This window comes from Narcine bancroftii, chromosome 1 (assembly GCF_036971445.1).
Source record: "Narcine bancroftii isolate sNarBan1 chromosome 1, sNarBan1.hap1, whole genome shotgun sequence".
Lineage (NCBI taxonomy): Eukaryota > Metazoa > Chordata > Chondrichthyes > Torpediniformes > Narcinidae > Narcine > Narcine bancroftii.
Genome location: NC_091469.1, coordinates 469,059,212 through 469,084,282, shown reverse-complemented (window position 1 = coordinate 469,084,282; position 25,071 = coordinate 469,059,212). Strand labels below are relative to the sequence as shown.

At 42.2% G+C, this 25,071-nt stretch overlaps 1 protein-coding gene and 1 long non-coding RNA gene across 5 annotated transcripts in view; both read right to left on the bottom strand.

The window, feature by feature from the left end:
• Positions 1-1,644, bottom strand: part of ncapg2 (non-SMC condensin II complex, subunit G2) — a 113,266-nt gene extending 111,622 nt beyond the window's left edge. The window contains exon 1 of one of the 4 annotated variants that reach the window (XM_069914732.1): positions 1,429-1,644. The gene's annotated coding sequence lies outside the window, so the exon portion shown is untranslated. Of the gene's footprint in view, positions 1-1,335; positions 1,390-1,428 lie in introns of those variants that run through there. The other 3 variants (XM_069914727.1, XM_069914728.1, XM_069914729.1) reach the window with 3 other exon arrangements.
• Positions 1,645-2,885: 1,241 nt separating this feature from the next.
• Positions 2,886-9,724, bottom strand: LOC138751866 (uncharacterized). The gene is made up of 2 exons (XR_011350235.1): positions 9,048-9,724; positions 2,886-3,990 (listed from the first exon to the last, which is right to left on the bottom strand). It is a non-coding gene; the product is annotated as an uncharacterized lncRNA (long non-coding RNA).
• Positions 9,725-25,071: the final 15,347 nt, after the last annotated feature.

Sequence of the window (25,071 nt, the reverse complement as noted above, 5' to 3'; positions counted from 1 at the left end):
TCATGAACAAGGGATTTGACAGGCTAGATGCAGGAAGATTGTTCCCAATATTGAGCAAGTCTAGAACCAGGGGTCACAGTTTAAGGATAAAGGGGAAGTCCTTTAGGACTAAGATGAGGAAGAATTTTTTCACTCAGAGGGTGGTGAATTTATGGAATTCTCTGCCACATGAAGTGATTGAGGCCAGTTCCATAGCTATATTTAAGAGAGTAAGATTTAGTACTTGTGACTAGGGGGAAGCGGGGGTATGGAGAGAGCTGGAACAGGGTACTAAGTGGATGATCAGCCATGATCAAAATGAATGGCGGTGTAGGCTTGAAGGGCCAAGTGGCCTACTCCTACACCCATTTTCTACGTTTCTATGAAATTTGGTGTTTTACAGCAGCATCAAGGAGCAGACATTCACATTATAACCATCTTACAAGATCACTATACATTAAAAAAAAGTAGTGCATAAAAAGTAAGGCAATGTCTTTGGTTCAATGATTGTTCAGAGATCTGAACGGCAGCAGGGAAGGCTTTAGGCTCCCGATGGTAGCAGAGTTGATGAGGGCTTGGGGGTCTTTGAGGATAGAGGCTGCTTTTTTAAGACATCGCCTCATGTAGCTGTCCTCGACGGGGTGAAGTCTGGTGCCTGCGATATTGCAGGTGGAGTTTAAAAAGTCCTCTGGAGTTTTAGAGATCTGGTTGGCAAGCTGCAACAGGTTGGGTCACAAGGACTTGGCTCCTGCCACGTGACACAAGACGCCAATCACAATCTCCACGAGGAAGAGGGTGGGTCAAGGCCCATCCTGGGGGTGGGGGGGGGGGGGGAGAAAGAACGGTCAGCATTCTGAGCCAAGGCTCTTCTCGAGGGCCAGCCGCTTGCGGGCTCCGGTCTTGACCATGGGATGGCACGCCGTCCCTGTTCAACAACAAAAAAAGAAAGTTCGCCTGTGCTTGTGCAAAAACCGATTCAACGGTGACCCAAATTCCAAACTTCAAGGATGAACTTGGGCGCACGAACAGCCAATCCCTGAGCGAACGGCGAACCACAAGGAGCTCACCATCCTGCTCTCCAAACCTGCCAGTCCAGCTTCCTGAGCCGCCAGCCCACCCCGGCGGCTAAAAATTAGCCGGAGCATGGCCAGGAAACAGTAAGCTTTGTCGCAGCCTGGATCTGCCCACTTTTGACAGACCCAGTCCCACTTGAAGCACCGCCAGCTTTGGTCCCCAACCACGTCCGGCCACCGGCTGCCGTAGACAGGCGGGTTGAGACCTTCCTACCTCATCTGGCAAAAGCAACCCACTTGAGCGGAGATGGTGCAAAACTTAACAGAATGCCAGGGCAATGACCTGCTTACTCGCTCCACAAATCCATGCTCAGTCATTGGTTTCCAGTGCCTGTAAATAAAAATGGTTTGCGTGATTCTGCTGTTAATAAGATACCTTGGATCAAGCTTTGACCAGAGAGCCCGGGAAAACGGCCCACTTCCTCCCGCCAACCAGACGAAACACAACGTCGGGGGGGGGGGGGGGGGCCACGACAAAATCCAACGGTCTGCTGAGGCGCCGGCAGTTCGGGGGAGAGTGGGGGGCTCCTGGCCTTTCGTTCCACGGTGCAAGCAAGACCAGACCAGACCTCCCTCCCTCCCGCCCGCCCGAGGTGACGGGGAGCGCGCCAGCCAACCGCCCGGCCCGCCCCAGCCCGCGCGCGCCAGCCAACCGCCCACCGACTGCGCAGCCCCAACCGCCCGGCCCGCGCGCGCCAACCGCCCAACTGTCCACCGACTGCGCAGCCGCGCATTCAAACCTGGCGCGCTCCCGCAGCTGAGAAAGTTCCGCTTCCGACGGACGCCGAGACCAGGCGGTTCCGGAGCGAGCGGTGATGGAGCCTTCACACACTCCCGCGTTTCGTCCCCAAACCGGCCCACGTGCTCTTTTGGCGTTTTGGCGCCCAAATCGGGCAGCGAGTTCTGGTGTGAGAAAGAGAGTTCATTATGTCAGTGTTATAGATATATATATAGAGCTGGCCCGCCCACTGATGACTCATACCCTATGACTCCTCCCCCGTGGTCCCGGGCTATAAAGGGCGAGCCACCTCTCCCTTCCCGCCATTCCTCTCCCTGGATCCGGGCCAGTGGGATGTTTCTGTGCTATTGTTCCCTCAGCCTAGCCTTGGTGGTTACTGGTAGTGCACCACAATCGGTATTAGCAGGCACCTTCCGGAATTATTCAGAGGGGCTTGCAGTTTAGGATCTTATCAGATGACCTGGCAGCTCCGAATACTCCAATTTCAAGTGTCCTCTTGGACTTTCTTTTCTCCTCCACGTAGGTTCTCGCACACACACATGCACTTTTTTTTTTCAATCCCCACCCTGTTAGACTATTCCACTCCTTTCGCCTTCCCCGCCTGCTCCTCCCACTGTATTTCCTTCTCTACTGTTCCCATGTGGTCACCACGCCACCCCTCCATGATACTGGCTTCAGTTATCTCCTTCCTCTCTTCTTGGTCTATCTGCCTCCTTTCCTTTCACCCCTCCACCAATCCCCCACCCCTCCAACTTTGCATCCACCTCCTGCCTCTCAATCTCAATATGGTTAGCACAGCACTAGTGACAGGATTTTGACAACTGACAAAGGAGGAAAAACCCAACACCCAACCCCAACCCACCAATTTTCTGCTACAACCGTGCCTGCCTGTCCCGCATCGGACTTGTCAGTCACCAACAAGCCTGCAGCTGACGTGGACATTACCCTTCCATAAATCTTCGTCCGCGAAGCCAAGCCAAAGAAAAAAGAAGTGACAGGATTCAAATACAACATTGTCTCAGGAGTTTGTTCTCGCTGTCACCTGTATGGATTTTTCATGGTGTCAGAAATAAAACTTCTCACACATGAGTCTCTTTAAAACTGATGACACGACAAGCTTTATTTACAAGTCTGCAGAGTTGGACTCAACTGGCTTCTCACCAGTTAAGCCCCGATACATACAGTGCATTGATTTTTATACCCTTATTGTTTGCCCTTCCCCTTCTTATTAATACTGTTTTAATTGGTTAGTATTACAAAAGCATTCTAAGTATAACTGCATTTTTAATTATCACGTTCGTTACGTACGCTGTGAACTCTACATACACTAAATTCTGTTTCTCACCCTTCTTATCAATCTTTTGTCTCCTGCATGTCTCTCACTATGACCATGAAAAGATAGGTTTAAAAAAACATATTCAGCTGAACCTTTTGTCCTTGGCTGCTAGTAAGCTCCCTGTCCGTTCTGGCTTCCCTTTTTATGATTAATCATCACATTTTAACTTAAGTCATTTTAACCTAAATTCTCTATATAACAATCCACCCCTTTCTCTCTTTAAAATGTGTGTATGCAAAACCAGAGTCCATCAGGGCATGGTGGGCCTGAGTCACCCTTCCAACCGTTAAGAGGGAAAGGAGTGGTATTAGGAATCTGTATATAATGACCCATATTATTTCCTTCTTTTTCCACACAAGGGGTATATGGATGTTGGGTGGTATTTTCTGCCCAGCATTTCTCAGGAACTGAGGTATGGGAAATAAAATTACCCTCCTTTCTTCCCCAAATGTGGTCCTGAAACAGGACCACTGTGTCTCTGCATTTCTTACATTTCACACCTGATAAAGACATAGGCAAACTAAGAAAAATCAAAGAACATAACAATAACATTGTGAATCAAGTCTTTCTGCGAAATCGCAAGGTAAGAGGTTTTTCTCCAGGAACACAAGTCCAATCTGAGTTCGTATCAGGGTCCTGAGGCGCCTCTACAGGTCCCTTAAATCTGGATGCGTGCGTCCACCCCTTCTCTCTTGTTCGTGCTGCAGCCTCTGTAGTTAAGAGAACTTGGTATGGACCTTCCCACTGGGGCTGGAGTTTTTCAGTTTTCCAGGTCTCGATGAGAATCCAGTCTCGTGGTTCCACTTTGTGTAAAGAAAAGTCTAGAGGCGGTGTTTGTGCCAATAGTCCTCTCTTTCGTAAATCTGTAAGAGAGCGTGACAGTGCCTGTAAATAGTTCCTAACAAATATATCCCCTTCCCCCAAGGTGGGACACCCCTCAACTGTACTCCAGAAGGGAAGCCCAAACATCATTTCATAAGGGGACAACCCTACATCTTTTCGTGGGGCTGTACAAATTCTCAATAAAGCCAGGGGCAGACACTTTATCCAAGGCATTTTAGTTTCCACCATTAATTTTGTCAATTGCATTTTTAGGGTTCCATTCATACGTTCAACCCTCCCTGAGCTTTGTGAATGCCAAGGGGTATGTAATTTCCAAGAAACCTGTAATGCATTACAAATCAATTGCTGGATTTTTGAAGAAAAATGTGGACCCCTGTCTGAGTCTATAGAATCCATTATACCATATCTGGGGATTATCTGCTCTAGGAGGAGGCGAGCTACTGTAGAGGCTGTAGTATTTACTGTTGGGAAGGCTTCCACCCATCTGGTAAAGTGATCTATTATCACCAACAGATATTTCCATCTTTGGACTTGAGGTAACTCTGTGAAGTCGATCTGGATACGTTGAAAAGGGCGTATGGCTAATGGTTGACCTCCCATGGTCCCTGTCCTCATTACCTTCTTATTAATTTTTGTGCATAGGTGACAATTCTGCACCTCCTGTTGGGCCAAGGTGTAGATTCCCTTACACACATATTCTCGAAGCACTGTGTCACATAAGGCTTGGGTGCCCCAGTGGCTCTGATGATGCAGGTGTTTTAAAATATTGCGAGTTATTTCTTTATTTAGAACCATTCTTCCATCTGGTGTCTTCCATGTTCCATCAGGCAGCTGGCTTGCGCCCAGCTGAGCCATGTCCTTTTCTTCCTTAGCAGTGAAAATGGGAGCCTTCTTTATGCCTTGCCTTATTGGGATTAAGGTCAGCAAACGGACTTCTTGTTGCATGGCTGCCCTTTTGGCTTCTTCATCAGCCAGTCTGTTTCCAATTGCTGTCGGGGTATCTCCCTCTGATGGCTTGGTATGTAGACCACTGCTATTTCCTGGGGTAATGTCAAGGCTTCTAAAGTCAGAGTAATCATTTGTTCGTGTGCCAATTCCTTTCCTCTTGATGTAATTAGACCACGCTCCTTCCAGATCTTACCAAAGGTATGCACTACCCCGTATGCGTATTTGGAATCAGTGTAAATCGTTCCAGTTTTCTCTGCCAGTATTCTGAGGGCTCTCTGCAAGGCATATAGTTCACAGGATTGTGCTGACCAGCTTCCGGGTAGTCTCGTGGATTCTACTACTTTCCAAGTATTTCCTTCTATTATAGCATATCCACTTCTTCTCATTCCGTCAACACATCTGGCGGAGCCGTCAATGTAGAATTCATATCCTTCTCCCAGTGGAGTATCGCAAAGGTCTTCTCGGGTCTTGGTCTGAAGATCTGTCAACTCGACACAGTCGTGCTCCACCTCTCTCTCTCTTTCACTGCCGTATAAAAACTGAGCTGGGTTGCAGCTATTAATCTTTGCAAATTGTAGATCTTCTCCAACCATTAAAATGGTTTCATACTTTAATATGCGAGAATCAGTCAGCCATCGATGGGCAGTTTGTGTTAATAAAACACTCACAGAATGGGAGGTATACACAGTCATCTTTCCTCCAAAAGTAAGTTTACGTGCTTCCTCTACCAACAGAGCAGCAGCCGCTACTCTCTGGATACACGTCGGCCATCCGCGAGACACTGGGTCCATCATTTTGGAAAGGAAAGCCACTGGGTGTCGCTGACCGCCTTTTTCCTGTGTTAAAACCCCCACTACTGTTCCTTGGTTATGAGTGACAAATAGCTGGAAGGGCTGTTTTAAAGAGGGCAGAATGAGTACCGGGGCTCGTGTCAGGCGATGCTTCAAGTCCTCAAACCATCCCTCCTCCTCCTGGGTCCATTTCAATGGATATTCATTTTCATTTGTCAGCTTTTCATACATAAACTTCACCAACGCTGAGTAGTCCTCTATCCATAACCTACAGTAACCTAAGAGTCCCAGGAATTGTCTTATTTCCTTCTTATTACGGGGTAACGGCATTCTAGTGATTTCCGCAATCCGTTCAGGGGTAATCCGTTTCTGTCCTTTACTTATCTGGTGTCCCAGATATACCACAGTTCTCTCAACGAACTGTAACTTGTTCCTGGACACCCGTAGACCCTTTTTCCCCAGATAATTCAAGAGTCTAATTGTATCTCCCCTCATTTCTTGTTCCTTGGGTCCTGATAATAGTAAATCGTCCACATACTGCATTAGTTGGGAATCATCAGATTGTGGATAGTCCGCCAGGATTTGTTCTAGCATTTGTCCAAACAGGTTCGGAGATTCAGTGAACCCTTGGGGCAATACAGTCCACCGAAGCTGTCTCCGTCTACCTGTCCATGGATTTTCCCATTCAAACGCGAACATATCTCTACTTTCCTCTTCTAATGGACACGTCCAGAAGGCATCCTTCAAGTCGATAACACTAAACCACTCATGGTCTGGGGGAATCCGACTCATAATAGTATAGGGATTAGGCACCACTGGGTGGCGGGTCTGAACAATAGCATTCAAACTTCTTAGATCCTGAACTAGGCGATAGGATCCATCTGACTTTTTCCACTGGGAGTATAGGGGTGTTATAAGGTGACATGCATTCTTCTAATAGTCCGTCTCGTATTAGAGTCTCAATTACCGGCTGTAGCCCTTTTCTCCCTTCCAAAGAAATAGGATACTGACGTTTCCTTACCGGCTGATGACCTGGTATTAATGTGACATGTAAAGGTGGGATGTCCAGACCTCCTCGATTTCCCTCCTTATACCAGACTCTCTCGTCAATCTGCCGTTCATCCTCTTCCTTTAAAGCGCAGAGGTGGACTCGCACTTCTCCGTCCACAGGGAGAGCACCCAAACCTAGGAGAGCCTGTAAGTCCCTTCCTAGGAGGTTAAATCCAGCCGACGGTAACAACAAGAGGTCTTGTACCCCTTCTCTTTCTTCCAGTTTCACTGTTACTTGGGGAATTATTGATACCATTCTGGGAGCCCCTTCTATCCCAGAAATTTTCAAATTACTTTTTACAGGTTCAGTCCCGATTGGCACAGTTATTACACTATTTCGTTCCGCTCCTGTGTCCACCATAAACACCACCTCTTCTCCCTTGGGACCAATTTTTAGTTTTACCAGGGGTTCCCTCTTATACTTGGTCCCTAACATTTGGAACCCCTGACCCCCCTAATCTTCTTCCATAAGTTCGAGGGCACGCAATTCCCTCTTGTATCGGGGGCATTCCCTCTTAAAGTGTCCTTCCTCATTGCAGTAATAGCACTTAACGAACCTCCGGGGTCTTCCCTCTCTTGGATATCTTGGATTGTTTAGAGGAAGGTTTTGTTTTCTTTCCCCTCTGGATTCGGCATTCATCTGTCGGATAGTCTGTACCATAACCTTTGTCGGCCTCTTTTGATCTTCTTCTTCTCTCTGCACATATACTTTTTGCGCCTTTTTTAACAGGTCGCTTAGGGGTTTTTCGCTCCAGTCCTCCTCCTTTTCTAGTTTCTTTCTAATGTCCTGCCATGATTTGGAAACAAATTCAATTCGAATAAGCTGTTCACCCATTGGTGTACTAGGGTCCACGCCCGCATACTGTTGGACATTCTTTCTCACCCTCTCCAAAAAATCAGTAGGGGACTCGTCTTTCCCCTGGTGGTTCCCAAATGCCTTGGTGAAATTGTGACCCTTTGGCACAGCCTCCCGTATCCCTTTAATTGTCCACTCTCTATATTGTCTCATACTTGCCAATCCCTCGGGTGTTCGTTTGTCCCACCTGGGTTCATTTAAGGGATATTTTTGTTCATGGGGTCTGGGGTCCCCAGGGTGTTCATATTCCCACATGAGGAGGGCAGCCCGTCGAATCATCTGCCTCTCCTGGGGTGAGAATAATGTTCCCATTATTGCCTGCATCTCTTCCCACGTATATGTGTTTGGTCCCAGGAATTGGTCGAGCTGTTCGGCCAGTCCTATAAGATCTTCCAATAACTTTTTCATTTCTTTCTTAAATCCCCGCACCTCTGTACTAGTTAGGGGAACATTCACATATCCCGTTCCCCCTCCCGGTCCTCCCATAGGAACTTCCCTCAGGGGATTTAGGCTTATTGAAAACTTTGATGGTCCTGGACCAGTCTGGGATCTTGTCCAGGGTCGGTTTACCGGTGGAAGTTTAGGGTCCGACTCCCTTAATTCATTCTTTTTTTCCCGGCCCCTTTCGGGGCAATCAGATTCATCACCTTTCCCCTCCGGTAATGAGCTTTCCTCGGGCGCAGTAGGCACCGGGGGAATATAAGGAGGGGGAAGGTTGTCCAGAGGTTCCCATTTCTTTTCTCCCGCTACCCTCAATTTAAAACATTTTGTTAAGGATCCTGGCCAGGGAACCCAACAAAATGCATATGCTGACTCTTCTTGATTCACCTTTGGTCTCGAATTTATATATATGTTTAATGCTTGTCTAACCCAATCCTCATCAGATCCAAATTTCGGCCACCAGACCGAGGAACCTTTAATAGGTTGTTTCGACCAAAGGAGACAATATTGAACCATCTTTTTCTTGTTTTTGTCTCGATATCTTTTACTATCCCAATTTTCAAACATTCTCCCCAAAGGGCTGTCAAGGGGAACTCCCAGGAATTGTCCTGAATTTTCAGACGAGCCCTTAGATTTTGATCCTCCCATTTTCCCACCTAGATCCGTTTATCGTTGCTGAGGACCCTCTCATTCTGGACCCTACTCCCTTCTTCTCAGACGCCTCGTCGGAGGTACTGTCCCTCCTTCGGTTACCACTGAGGTTTCCCTGGGGTCGACCCCTCTCTTCTCGGCACTTCGTCGGAGGTGTTGTCCCTCCTTCGGTTACCGCCGAGGTTTCCCTGGGGTCTATCCTAGAGTCCCACGACAGGGTCCTCACGCCACGACAAAAGCTCTATACCTGATCTATTACGTTAGGTTTTTTATCCTAACAGGTGTATCCCGTTACACCTGTTACCCAATCCCCACACCACAATCGTAAGTCGTCACTTACCGGTGTCTTCTCAGGGATTGAACCGTCACCCTTCTCCTCTCCGTCTTGTCGTGTCACCTTGTCCGGATACCACTCGCTCAAGCCGCCCGAAGCGACGAGCAAGGGACTAGGAGCCGCTGAACTCAGCGGGGTGCACCACCTCCGATGTCCCTCTTCTCGCCTCCCCTCACGGCCGGAGTGTAGATCCCGGACGAGCCCCCATTTGTCAGAAATAAAACTTCTCACACATGAGTCTCTTTAAAACTGATGACACGACAAGCTTTATTTACAAGTCTGCAGAGTTGGACTCAACTGGCTTCTCACCAGTTAAGCCCCGATACATACAGTGCATTGATTTTTATACCCTTATTGTTTGCCCTTCCCCTTCTTATTAATACTGTTTTAATTGGTTAGTATTACAAAAGCATTCTAAGTTTCACTGCATTTTTAATTATCACGTTCGTTACGTACGCTGTGAACTCTACATACACTAAATTCTGTTTCTCACCCTTCTTATCAATCTTTTGTCTCCTGCATGTCTCTCACTATGACCATAAAAATATAGGTTTAAAAAAACATATTCAGCTGAACCTTTTGTCCTTGGCTGCTAGTAAGCTCCCTGTCCGTTCTGGCTTCCCTTTTTATGATTAATCATCACATTTTAACTTAAGTCATTTTAACCTAAATTCTCTATATAACACATGGGTACTCTGGTTTCATTCCACCTTCCAAAAACATATGGAGTTGGTTCATTGGGTGGCATCAGTTTCAAAGGCTGGAATTGGCTTCTACTGTGTTGTTAGTACATAAATTACATTGTAACCTCTCCTGCTCCACCATCTGCCTCCATCCTCCTTGTTCCACCTCTCACCCACTCATCCCACCCACCCCTTGTTTAAATTCTGTCAATCCTCCTTTCTCAGTCTAGAAGGAACATTTCTACCTGAAATGCTAACTGTCCAGTTCCCTCTATTGATGATTCAATCCACTTTGCTGCCAACTTCCACCCCGACCTCAAATTCACTTTTTTAAAAAAACCATACAGTATGGTAACAGGCCGTTTCGATCCCAGAACCTGTGGCACCCAATTTAAGCTACAACCTCTGGATTTTTTTTAATGGGAAAACGAAGAGAACATACAAACTCTTTATAGATAGCATAGGCTTCTTACCCCAGTCCCAATTGCTGGCACTGTAAGAGCATTGTGTTAATCGCTACGCTAACTGCCACATTTGGAGATGAAGATGGTCCATCTCCAGCAACATTCTCCCTTTCTCTTTTTTTAATATTTTATTTACAAATTTTAAACCATAATAATAATATTACATTCAATTCAAAAGTTATTTCAAAAAGTTATACATGTGGTATATAAACCCACCCACCTCCCCTCCCCAAAACCCCGAGAAAGAAAAAGAAAAGAAATTTAAAAAATAGAAAAAGAAGGACCAGAGAATGCCATAGGAATAGAGCATTTTTATCATAAGGTCTAATATTGGAAGTTACCAAGAAATGAGGTCTTCAAAGAGTTCTTTTTAAATATGGGCACCATATTTTTCAAAATACATGATATTTATGTTGTAAATATAAGTAAACTTCTCAAGTGGGATACAGCTATGAAGTTTTCCATGCCATCTGTATCTGACTTCCATGATATTGCTATACATTTCCTAGAAATTGTTAAAGTGATTTGTACAAATTCAATTTGATAAATAGTTAATTTTAATTTAGGTCTTATAATCTTAATATTACTAATAAAAATAATTTCGGATTCTGTGTGAATTTAACTCCACCCCCCTCCCCCCCTTCCCCCCCCCCCCCCCCCCCCCATAATTCATTTCAAAAGGTTGCCGACTTCTAACCAAAAATATTTAAATTTAAGACACTGGCAAGTAGATGCAAAAAAGATCTAATCTCATGTCCAAATCTGAGAGCGAATTACATTGTGAGAAAACATTAACGAAGAGATAGTTCACGTTCATTGTTACATGCACCAAAGTTCAGTGAGAAAGTGTTGTGTGAGCAGTCCAACTGGATAGTTATAGATCGATCGGTATTAAGAGGCACCTTCCAGAATTATTTTCTTGTTTAATGTTTGATTTATTGATTTTGGATTGATTTGAACCATGATGTTACTGAGAAAGTTGCCTAAATCTGATATAGCAGGATTCAATCTATTTAGTTTTTGTGGAGTCAAATATAACTGATGCAAAAATTTATATTGAACTAACCTACACCTAACATTTAGATTTTTTGTCATATTATTCTTTTACATAATTCCATCCAATTTTTCTCATTTATTTGTCTGTTAGATCCACTTCCCATTTTAATCTCTATGTACCCCTATTTTGGGGGCTTTCCTTTGAAGTATACATTACAGAAATAAATTTACTTACATTACTGTTATGAATCAATAATTCTAATTCACTCCAGTATCATCAAACTCGGATCAATTTTATCAATCAAAAATGCCTTAACTTGATAATAGCAAAGGAAAGTATAATTAGGTAAATTAAATTTATTCTTAACCAGCAACCCCTGGTATGTTTCGAAAGGTGGGAGAAAACCAGAGCCCGTGGGTAAAACCCACGCAGACACAGGGAGAATGTACAAGCTCCTTACAGACAGCGTGAGATTCGTACCCCGGTTCCAACTGCTGGCGCTGTAAAGGCATTGTGCTAACCGCTACACCAACTGGGTCACCCTTAAAGGCTTTGACGAGAAGAGGCTTTGACAAGAAGAGGCTGAGGTGGTTATGCAGGAGTTGAGGTTAGAACAATCCTATCGACGAACAAAAGATTTCGTCAAGGGGGCACAGGTAAGGGCAGGTTTTTCTTATTTCTTTCTATTTCATAGACAATAGGAATGACAGCCAAGGCAGGAGAATGCTCCTCTTGCAGAATGTGTTTACTCAGGGAAGCCAACAGCATGCCTGACTACTTCATCTGTGAGAGTGCATCCAACGACAACTCCTGACAAACTGTGTTTGGGAATTGAAGCTGGAATTGGATGAACATCAGATAATTTGGGAGGCTGAGGGAGTGATAGGAGTTATAGGGACACTATCACACCTAGGTGGCAGGAGGAGGATAGATGGGTGACAGTCAGGAGAGGGAAAGGAAACAGGCAGTCATTGCAGGCTACCCTTGTGGCCACTACTCTCAATAATGCATATACTGTTTTGGATAGTTTTGAGGGGGAAGACCTAGTAGGGACATGCCACAGTGGTCAGGTCTCTGGCACAGAGCTGGTCCTGTGGCTAAGATGGGAAGGGAGGAGAAAAGGCAAGCAGTAGTAATAGGTAATTCCATAGATGGGGGAGCAGATAAGAGGTTCTGTGAAAGAGATCAAGAATCCCAAATGGTATGTTGCCTCCCAGGTGCCAGGGTCCAGAATATCTCGGATCGAGTTCACATCATTTTCAAGAGGGAGGATGAGGAGCCAGATATGGTCCATGTAGGGATCATCAACGTGGGTAGGAAGGATGAAGAGGTCCTGCAAAGAGAGTTCAGTGAGTTGGACACTGTTGAATGAGAGAAACTCCAGGATTGCTGCCCATGCCACCTGCTAGTGAGGTGAGAAATGGTGAAGGTTGGGTGGTAGATCTGGTGTATATGGTTTGCCTGTAGAACGCTGAGAGTAATAGTGAACGGATTCGTAGATAGTGTAAAAGGTTGTCATAGGTCTCAACAGGATATGGACAGGATGCAGAGTAGAGCAGTAAAGTGGCAAATGGAGTTCAATCCAGATAAATATGAAGTGATGCATTTTGATAGATCAAACTTGAAGGCAGAGTGCATGGTTAGAGGCAGGATTCTTGACAGTGTGGAAGAAAAGAAACTTTGGAGCTTAAATCCATAGATCTCTTAAGATTTCTGCTCAGGTTGATAGAGTTGTTAAGAAGGCTTATGGTATGCTGGCCTTCATTAGTCAGGGGATTGAGTTCAAGAGTCATGAGGTAATGTTGCAGCACTATAAAACTCTGGTAGGATCACACTTGGAATATTGTGTTCTGTTCTGGTCTCCTCATTACAAGAAGAATGTTGAAGCTATGGAGAGGGTGGAGAGGAGATTTACGATAATGATGCCTGGATTGGAGAAAGTGTCTTATGAGGCAAGGTTTGCAGAGCTAAGGCTATTCTCTTTGGAGTGAAGAAGGATGAGAGGTGACTGAATAGAGGTCTACAAGATTAAGAGAGGCATAGATAGGGTAGATAGTAACCACCTTTTTTCCAGGGAAGATAGCAAACACCAGATACATCTGTACAAGGTGAGGGGAGGAAAGTTTAGGGGAGATGTCAGGGGAACATTTTTTAGACTGAGAGTTGTAGATACTTGAAATACATTTCTAGGTGTGATGGTGGAGGTAGGTACAATAGCGACATTGAAAAGACTCTTTGACACAACATTGTGGGCCTAAGAGCCTGTACTGTGTTGTGGCCAAAGAGCCAGTACTGTGCTGTAAAATTCTATATTCTGAAATTATTATTTTTTTAAACTTTATTTATTTGAAAAATCATTAGTAATAATACAGCATACATTCCATAAAAACAATTTTATATAAGTATATATTAAAAAAACAGTAAGAAAAAACAGAAAAAAAAGAAAAGGAAAAATTTAAATCCCCACCCACCCTCCCACCCCATCAGCTACCTCTCTTAAGGAAAGCCAAAAACATATAAACAAAAACTAAGACTATATAATAAATCAAAGTATATCTAAATGCATATATTCCAAATATGGTAACCACTTATTAACAAAAAAATAATCCTCATGCAAATTATATGTAATTTTTTCCATCACAATACAAGCCATTATGCCATCGCATTATGTTAATCACTATATTATCTTTCCATGCACTTGCAACACATCTTCGAGCAACAGGCAATGCTAAGCGTACAAATGCAATTTGAAATTTATCCAACCCTAAACCTTTTAAAGGAACCATATAACCCATTAAAAAATAGATGGATCTAATGGTAACTTAATATCGTACAATTTTTCCAAAATTAACCTAATTTCTTCCCAAAATGGTTGTACATGAGCACAAGACCAAACAGCAAGTCTTTCTTTCTTTGGCTTGGCTTCGCGGACGAAGATTTATGGAGGGGGTAAAAAGTCCACGTCAGCTGCAGGCTCGTTTGTGGCTGACCAGTCCGATGCGGGACAGGCAGACACGATTGCAGCGGTTGCAAGGGAAAATTGGTTGGTTGGGGTTGGGTGTTGGGTTTTTCCTCCTTTGCCTTTTGTCAGTGAGGTGGGCTCTGCGGTCTTCTTCAAAGGAGGCTGCTGCCCGCCAAACTGTGAGGCGCCAAGATGCACGGTTTGAGGCGTTATCAGCCCACTGGCGGTGGTCAATGTGGCAGGCACCAAGAGATTTCTTTAGGCAGTCCTTGTACCTTTTCTTTGGTGCACCTCTGTCACGGTGGCCAGTGGAGAGCTCGCCATATAATACGATCTTGGGAAGGCGATGGTCCTCCATTCTGGAGACGTGACCCATCCAGCGCAGCTGGATCTTCAGCAGCGTGGACTCGATGCTGTCGACCTCTGCCATCTCGAGTACCTCGACGTTAGGGGTGTGAGCGCTCCAATGGATGTTGAGGATGGAGCGGAGACAACGCTGGTTGAAGCGTTCTAGGAGCCGTAGGTGGTGCCGGTAGAGGACCCATGATTCGGAGCCGAACAGGAGTGTGGGTATGACAACGGCTCTGTATACGCTTATCTTTGTGAGGTTTTTCAGTTGGTTGTTTTTCCAGACTCTTTTGTGTAGTCTTCCAAAGGCGCTATTTGCCTTGGCGAGTCTGTTGTCTATCTCATTGTCGATCCTTGCATCTGATGAAATGGTGCAGCCGAGATAGGTAAACTGGTTGACCGTTTTGAGTTTTGTGTGCCCGATGGAGATGTGGGGGGGCTGGTAGTCATGGTGGGGAGCTGGCTGATGGAGGACCTCAGTTTTCTTCAGGCTGACTTCCAGGCCAAACATTTTGGCAGTTTCCGCAAAGCAAGCCCAAAATGTTGGTTCTGCGTCTTTACCTTAAAAGGGCGGCATAGTTAACGTAGCAGTTAGCACAACGCTATTACAGCGCCAGCGATTGGGACCAAGGTTCAAATCCTGCACTGTCTGTAAGGAGTTTATATGGAGTCTGCTTGGATTTTCCCCCGGGGGGGGGGGAGATCAGTTTTTCTCCCACCCTTCAAAACATACGGAAGTTGTAGATTAATTGGGTGTAACTGGGCAGCACAGACTAGTGGACCAAATGGGCTTGTTTCTGTGCTGCATGTCTACGAAGATACATTAATTACACTGTTCGCCCTACTGAGTTTCTCCAGCATCGAGTTTTTCCAACAGAACCAGCTGAGGAACTGAGAACATTAATCAATGCAAGGAAGAAGCTTCAGCAGTGATGGGGTCAAGCAGGAAGGGGGAGCAGAAGTGATCAGTGAGAATATCACACCAGAACTTGGAGGGAGAGGAGGTTTCAGAAGGTTCTTCTGAAGACTCCATCTGCGTGGAGCTAAGGCAAATGATTCGAAATTAACTAAGTCTCAATCCCATGTAACAGCATGTAAAAAAGTATCAATACACACACCACATCGAAAACAAGAGTCCGAATTCCTAAAACCATATTTTATCAACTTCTCTGGAGTTAAATACAGCTGATGTAGAAAATTATAATTAACCATTCCATACCGCACATTCGTCAATTTAGTAACACTATCGTGATACATATCTGCCCAGTAGTCTTCAGGAAAAACAAAAGCTAAATCATTTTCCCATTTAAGCTTAGACGTCTCCCATTCCAGCTTATCCATATTGTCTTGTAATACTTGGTACATAACAGAAATATAACCCCTTTTTAGTACAGCAGAAATCAAAGACTCGAATTCTGTCAATACAGGTAAAATCTTCTCTCTACCATACATATTTTCACCAAAGATCGAAGTTGATAATAAACAAATAAAGAATTTTCTGCAATGTCAAAACGCTCTTTCAATTGATTAAAAGAAAGAAACAGTCCTTCTACAAAACAATCCTGCAATGTTTTTATACCCTTAGAATCCCAACTCTTTAAATGACTATTAAACATTGAAAAAGAAATAAGCTGATCATTATATAATGGAGTCAAAATTGACAATTTACCTTTTGATCCTAAAATATTATTTTTTTAATCCATAGTTTTAATAGATGTTTTAATATCAGCATATTATATTTCCTCAACAAATTTACATTCCATCAAAATATAAATTGATACACCTCAACACCAAGCCATCTCAACTTTAGCCCAACTCGGGGACTGGTCCAAATCCATCAATCTACCAATAAACTTCAGCTGGGCTGCTTCATAATAATTTTGAAAATGGAGTAATTGAAGCCCACCTAATGCATACTTCCAGGTAAGTTTATATAATGCTACCTGTGGTAATTTACCTTTCCATAAAAATTCTCTCACAGCCTTATTTAGATCCTGAAAAAGTCCCTTTGAAAGAGAGCACGGTATTGATTGAAATAAATATTGAATACAAGGAAAAATATTCATCTTAATACAATTAACTCAACCAATTAAAGTTAACGGAAGATATTTCCACTTAATTAAATCTGCTTCAATCTTTTTTAATAAAGGAACATAATTTAACTTATGTGAAGATTGATACTCAGCATTTACAATTATTCCTAAATATTTAATTTTATCAGACATTTCAATTTTATAATATTTTTACATTCTGAATAGTCTCCTTCTCCAACTGGCAAATTTTCTCTCTTGCCCCAGTTAACTTTATATCCAGATAATGTTCCATATTGTAATAAACATTCCCGCAAATGTGGCAATTATTGTTCTGGATTTGTTAAATATATCAAAACATCATCTGCGAAATAAATTAATCTTGTACTCTTCATCCATAACTCTCATCCCTCTTATCTGTTCATTCTGTCTTATTGTTTGAGCTAACGGTTCAATAGCCAATGCCTACAAGGCTGGTGACAGTGGACAGCCTTGTTGGGTTGAACACATCAATTTAAATGATAATGAAACTTGATCATTCGTCATCACCCGAGCAATTGGGTTCGTATATAAAGCTTTAACCCAACCAATAAAAAAAGGCCAAATTTAAACTTCTCCAATACCTTAAATAAAAAATCCCATTCGACCTTTTTCGGCTTTTCGGCTTTTTCCATGTCAAGCGCAACCACCATTGGGCTGCTGTCGATATGCATTGACCAAACTAATCAATCGAAGAATATTGTCTGATGCATTTCTATTTTTAATAAAACTTGTTTGATCAACATGTATCAATTTAGGTAAATACTTGGCAAGTCAGTTTGCTAACACTTTTGCTATAATTTTATAGTCTACATTCAATAAAGAAATAGGTCTATTCGAAAACATTTTCAATGGAACTCTATCTTTTTTCAGGATTACAGTAATTAAAGCACTAGAGCAAGGTTCTGGTAACTCATGTTCTTCAGTCACTTGTTGTAATACCTCCTTAATCACAGAGGATAAATCTTCATAAAAGTTTTTATAAAATTCCACTGAGAATCCGTCGTCGCCTGGTGACTTCCCATTTGGCATCTCCAACATAGCCGCCTTAATCTTAAATTCTGTAAATGAAGCTTCCAGATCCATAACATCCTCCTCTTCTAATGCTGGTAACGTTAACTTAGATAAATAAGAATCAATGGAACCACTGTCCTGTTTCCCCTCAGAAGTATATAATTTTTTATAAAATGAATAAAACTGATCATTAATTTCCTGAGGTTTATAGGTGACTGTTGAATTCTTTTTTACAGCATTAATAGTCCGTGAAAACTATTCCGTCTTTAATTGCCATGCAAGTATCTTATGTGCCCTCTCACCCAACTCATAATAACACTGCTTAGATCAATTAATTAAATATTCAAATTGATGTCTGCAACGAATTATAACGCAATTTCAAATTAGCCAAAGCCACTTGTTTTTATCTTCTGTCACTTCCTTCTCTAATTCATCAATTTGCTTTTATAATTCTAAACATTCTGCCATATACTGCTTCTTAACTTTAGTAGTGTAACTAATAATCTGTCCTCTTAAGTAAGCTTTTAATGGATCCCATAGCACAAAATTACTTTCTACTGAATTAACATTCTCAGTCAAGAACAAAGTAATCTGTTCTTTAACAAAGGTAACAAACTCTGATTTTTTTCAACAACATTGTGTTAATTCTCTATCTATAAGATGAACGTACCACTTCTGGACTTATGCAAGAAAAAAAATAAAGAATGATCTGATATAACCCTACTTTTATATTCCACCTGTAATACTCTTCCTTGTAAATGTGCCGATACTAAAAAAATCTATTCTAGAAAATGAATCATGTCAAGACGAATAAAAAGAGAAATCCTTCTCTGTAGGATTGACCCTTCTCCAAATATCCACCAAATTTAAATCCTTCATCAAGGCCCCAATTTGTGTCACCATCTTTGATTTCTTTATACTTTTTGGAGGTCTATCCAGCAAAGGGTCCAAGACACAATTAAAATCTCCCCCAACTAAGACATTTTTATTAGCTTGATTTAACAACAAAAAAGCATCCAAAATAAACCCTCATCGTCCACGTTAGGTGCGTAAATATTGATCAAAGTCCAAGATTCAGCAAAAATTTTACAATTCACCCTTAAAACCCTTCCAGCATTTATTTCCATAGTTTACAATTCAAAAGCCAAATTCTTATGAATTAAAATTGCTACACCTCTTGCCTTAGAATTAAATGAAGAAATAAACACATGTCCAACCCAATCTCTCTTCAATTTCAAATGTTCTTTTTCAGCCAAATGTGTTTCTTGTAAAAAGGCAATATCAATTTTCATTTTCCTGATATAAGCCAAAACTCGCTTTTGCTTAATCGGATTATTTAACCCCTCAACATTAAAAGTTGCAAATTTCAAATTAGACATCCTTACAAACTAACAATATAATCACTTACTGCAGAATGTTGCTCCCCTTAAAGTAACTTAAGATCACTATCCCTCCCCTAAATATTTTTAGAAAGAAATGTAAAAAAAATTTGATTATTCCCCCCCCCAAAAAACCTACCCAAAGGTAGTAATGCCCTAAAAAAAATCTGGGTGTGGTAAACCCCACTAGTAGCAGATGACTATCAAAGATTTCAGTGTTATCCACCCTCCCCAGCCAGAAATACATTATTCACATCAACACAATCCAATTCTGTAAATATATTCAACCCAATGACTCCATTCCCAATTATTGTTCTGGATCTTCAATGTCAATAAGACTTTGTGTTAAAACTTCTTTCTTTCCATTTTTCCCATTCTTCCCATCCCATGCCCATTTCCATTTTCATTTGCCTTCTTTTTAGGCGATGGTGGCAAAGATCTTCCATGTCCTTGCAAATCCGGTAATTAATTAGCAAAAACTAATGCATTATGGTCATTCTCAAAATATTGAGATTGAAAGTTACCATAAAAGACTTTTAAAATGGCAGGGTATCGAAAAACAAATTTGTAATCCTTCCGCCACAGTACTTCTTTAGCTGAATTAAATTCCCATCGTCGCCTGACTAATCTCCTGACTCAGATCTGCGTAAAAAAATACTCTGCTATTTTGGATCATCGCTGGAGTTTGACTTTGTCGTGCCTTCTGTACCACCAACCGTAATATTATTTCTCTGTCCTGGTAGTTCAAACAACTAACTAAAACCGCCTGTGGCGGTTGTCCCGGTAACGGTTTCTTTCATAACGCTCTATGTGCCCTCTCCAGTACTAAGCTTTCCAAATAAAACTCCTTGCCCAACACCTCGGGAATCTAATTCTTGAAAAATTTTATTGGATCAGACCCTTCAATGTCTTCTGGAAGACCCACAATTTTCACATTATTTCTCCGACTTTGATTTTCCAATGAATCAATTTTTTTCAGTAAGGATTTCTTCTGGATTCCCCAATCCACAAAGGAATCTTCCATTTTTTCCATTCTGTCAGTAGTACGTTCTACTTGATTTTTACATTCAGGAAAAGCTGTTTCAATTTCTTTTAATTTTCTTAGACATGGCAAGATGGCGTAGAGGCCAGACGTGTGATCCCACCCTTCCACATTCAGTTTTTTAAGCACCTGTCTTTAAAGTTTATAAAAGTGATTAAAAGTTGTATTTTTACTTTTGGGAACATTAGTGAGTCAAAATGGCTGCTGATGTAAAAAAAAACAAAAACTCAACTACAGAAGATATTATCTTTTAAAAGTGCTGAAGAATTGAGGCTTATCTGTTCAAGTGAAGCCACGGACTCGATGATTGGAACCTCCAAGGCGCAGAGAACTCCTGCCAGGCTAAGTATTACACTGGCGCTGACTGTGCCTCCACAAGATGGCGCTGGCATGATGACAAGCTCGACCGGGGTCGAACCGCGCATTCGCGATGTCGGTTGAGAGAAGAGCCCTTGAGCCCAGGCTGCCGTCGGGTGGGCCGGGGATGCACAAAATGGTGTCGGAAGTCGCCTCTGTGCAGTCCCTGGCCTTACTGGGCATGCGCAGCGCTCCAACGGTCCGTGAGTTACTGGACCATGTGTGAACTGTGGGGGGGCACGAATGGCAGCGTCCCAACGTGGTTTGGATGCCGCCACCGGGTGTACAAACCCGCAGCAGCACCGGAAGGGGACCAACAACAATGGAAGAAGAAGAAAACCTACCTTTTAATGAGCAGCTCGCAGGAACAATTGGAGGTGGAGATTAGAGAAGGTAGGCCTCGAAATATGGAACTGGAATCTGGAATGGAGTCTGTTTGTACAGTCCTGGAAGGGATTGCTTATCAAATGGACAATATGTTTAAACAAATGACTCAAGGATTTCTGGATGTGACAACCAAAATATCTAATATGTCTGGAGATATATCTACAGTTAAGAGTGATATTAATAAATGTATTAAGTGTTCTGAAATTAATGTCGAGTATTTCCCTGAAAATCATTTTAGTGGAATGTTACTTTTGACTCGTCAGTTAAATCTTTGTAGATAGCTTTTAAATGGAAAGCAACTTACATTGGCAGAAAGCAGAATAGAAATAAATTGTTTAATAGTCTTTGACTAGTGGGGTGCCACAGGAATCATTGCATGGGCTTTAACTATTCAGAATTTCTGTTAATGATTTGAAACTTTGTGACAGAGTCTCCACAATTTCTTTGCTTGCATTCCATCATCACTTAGGGTTCATCCAGGCTATTATGGGGGACCAGAAATAGAATTTTATAGCATCTTAAATGGTATTTGTACTACTGAAAATGTGCTGAAGAAGTGCCAGAAAGAATTGCAAGATATTTGCCATTATTGAACAGGTCATGACTCCAGTAAAAGGAAATGACTTCAAAACAAAGGTAAGTTTTGATATTGGTGTGTTCACCACTAGGTGGCAGAAATGTACTATAGTTGGTGCTTGAATTTTCAGTTTTATTTTTTGTTTGGTTTTGTTTTGACAAAGCAGTTCATTTCAGTGTTTTAATTCTTTACAGAAAGTGAATCAACTTCTAGCCTCAGAAACGGACTGAATTGAAATTATTAATAAAGTGTCTTGATAAAGAGTCCCTAACCAAAACTTTACTAAGCATCTCTATTTTTGGATGCTGCCTGACCTTCTGAGTTCCTCCATCTTTCCTTTGTTCATGCAAGATTCCAGCATCTGCAGCTTTTGTGTTAAAATACTTCCAATTACTTGCCAAATCAGATTTACCTTAATAATTGTGAGTGTGTAGCATATGCTATGGTAGGGCACTGTAGTGCGAATAAAAACCCTCGCGACTGGAGGAAGAACAAACACTTTTATTAACATAACTATGGGTAGGGTTTCACTGTAGTCTTCGGAAGGGTTCTGGGTTTAGGCGGGAAAACAGGGTTATATATGTGAGCTGATGAGCCAGTCATCAGCACAACACAGTACCAGTTCACTGCATTTACCCCTTCTTGCAAAATTTAGGGTCCATGAATGAAGACCGAGAACGTGGGTTCAGAAAAAGAGTTGAAAAATATACATTTATTTACAAATTTACAGATTTAAGCGGTCCAAAGGTCTGGAGATCCTGGTGGAGCACCTTAGCACCAGGGGGGCCTTGGACTCCTTGGCTGCATTGAACTGGGATTCACTGGTAAGGTGTTGTGCTGGTGACTGAGCCAACACACTACCAGTGAATCCCAGTTCACTGCAGGCGCTGAAGTAAAACACACACACACACACACACACACACACACACACACACACACACACACACACACACACACACACACACACACAAGGTAGGTACAGTCGGTACTGCTTTGTTAAAGGGTTTGTCCTGCCTTATATAGGCCTACTGGGTCTAGTTGTCCCGCCACTTGCAGCAGAAATGATGTCACATGCTTTGTTGGCTGTCAATTGGTCCACGTTCCCACCAGTGCTTGTTGTTCTCCGGCCCAGAGAGAAAGGCCATTTAGTTGGAGTTGTCCTTGTGGACACGCCGCATTCGACCACCATCTTTTGTGCTGGGATGCCTATCGGGTAGCAGGCCACCACAAGTGGCCACAGGCAAAATTCTGCCCACCAAAGAGAAAATCTACAAGGAATGCTACCATTGGAGAGCAGCAGCAATCACCCAGGATATGCTCTGTTCTCGCTGCTGCCATCCTGGAAGAGATATAGAGGCCACAAGACTCATACCACCAGGTTCAGGAACAGTTGCTACCCCTCCACCATCAGAGTCCAAAACTACAGACTCAATCAGTGATTCATTTAGGTACTCCTACTTTGCACATTATTTATTAATGAATAGATTCTTCAGTATTTCCACAGTTTGTTTACATTTATTTCTTTTGTACATGTATCTTTTGCAGTTTTTTGCACTACCAATACAAAGACATTCTGCTTGGCCTGCAGGGAAAAGATCTCAGTCATGTCAGGGTTGGATGTCAGACATGTCTTGTATGTACTTTGTCAATAATCTTGAACTTGAAAAAAAAAAACTAGCCATTATCACTGATGCATAAACCAGTCAATTCTTGTTTAATGCACAGACAAATTCTGAAGAAATTAATTGGGGATCTTTTCTCAACAATAAATGTAAAGTCCATGCAATAGATTGCCTGTCACTTTAGCTTTGGTGTCATTCACTCTCATTGGCCTCTTACACTGTTCCAGTTAAATTTTAAATTTAGACATACAGCATGGTAACAAGCCATTCGGCCCTCAAGTCCATGCTGCCCAATTTACACCTAATTAACCTACACCCCCAGTATGTTTTGAACAGTGGGATGAAACTGAAGCCCTCAGAGAAAACCCACACTCACACAGTGAGAACAGATAAACTCCTTCCAGACAGCATGGGTTTCAAACACCGGTACCGATCACTGGTGCTGTAAAGGCATTGCGCTAACCGCTACGCCAATCACGCCACTCCTGAAATAGCCATTTTTAAGCTTGAGGAACAGCATTTGATTTTCCAACCAGGCATATTACAATCCTTGACAGTAATGTTGACTTCAGCAATTTACATCCAAACTGCGAGTTCTGTTGAAAAATTGTCAACTTGGCTTATTAGCACTCTTTTTCTCACCACAGATGCTGTCTGAAATGCTGGATAGTTTCAGTATTGTATTTTGTTTCAGATTTATAGCAATTTTCTGCTTTTCAATTTCAGCATGTTCTCTCCCCTCTTTATTCCATAGAACACAACAGCGTGGAAACTATTCTCATTGCCCTACACCCAGACCATAGCCTTCCATATCCCTCCTATCCAAATTTTTATTAAATGATAAAATCGAACCCACATTCACCAGTTCCGCTAGCAGCTCGTTCCAAACTCTCTCCCTCCTCTGAGTGAAGAAGTTCCCCTGAAACATTTCATCTTTCAACCTTAACCTGTGTCCTCTAGTTCTTGTCTCCAACTTCAGAGGAAAAAACCTGCTTGCATTTACCCTAACTGTACCTTCATAATTTTATATACCATAAAGACCATAGGTTTTTCAGAGCAGAATTGGGCCATTCAGCCCATCAAGACTGCTCCACCATTCAAATCAATGCTGGTGTATTTTTCCTTTCAACTCCAATCTCCCCTCATTCTCCAATACTCCAGGGAGTATCTCTACTGTGCTTATTGTCTAGTTTTTAAAAATTAATTATTGTTGCACTGGTTTTTATTCACTTTATGTAGCTTTGTATAGGTTGCAGTCTTGTTTAACTTTTTGTTATGTCTAGTGTAGTAATAGTATAGTGTTGTCTTATGCTGTTTTTGTGTAGTCTTGTGTCATTTAATGTAGCTTCATGGTTTGGAGGAATAATGTCTCATTTTTTAACTGTGGTTTTAAAATGATAAAGACTAGAAGAATTTGAATAAAGTCCTAACCTAACCCATTCAACCTTTCCCTATAATTGAGCTCCTCAAGCCCCATCAACATCCTTGTAAATTTTCTCTGCACTCTTTCAATTTTATTGAGATCTTTCCTGTTGGAAGGTGACCAAAACTGCTCACAATATTCCAAATTTGGCTTCACCAATGTTTTATACAATTTGAACATAACTTCCCAACTCATGAACTCAATACTTTGATTTATAAAGGCTAATAAGTGCTAAAAAGCTCTCTTTCGCTGTCTTTGATTTGCATTTCCTCCAGATTTAATGAATAATTAACAAACCCTAACCCTAACCCTCACTCAGATGAAACCACAATTTACATCCAAGTATCTCCAAATCTTCATCCCATCATAGTAATTCCCTTTCTTCTTTTCCTTTTTTTGACAACTTAAACTTAGTTTGTTATATAACTTTCCCCAGTTCTAAGTCATCACCTTTAAATATTAATTTTGATCCTCTATCCACAAGTACTCTCTCACCAACTGAGCATTGCCTGCATTCTATGCCTTTATTTCAGGTTTTATTTGTCTCCTATTTTTTGCTCTCTGTTCCAGGAAAATAACATTTTTTGGTTAATTAATGTTTGAATATCAGATATTTGTCACAATCAATACTAAATTCTTGTTTTCCTTGGTAGCTGGGATTGTAAGTTCAGAGCACAAGAGCATCTTTCTCCAATTATATATGTGC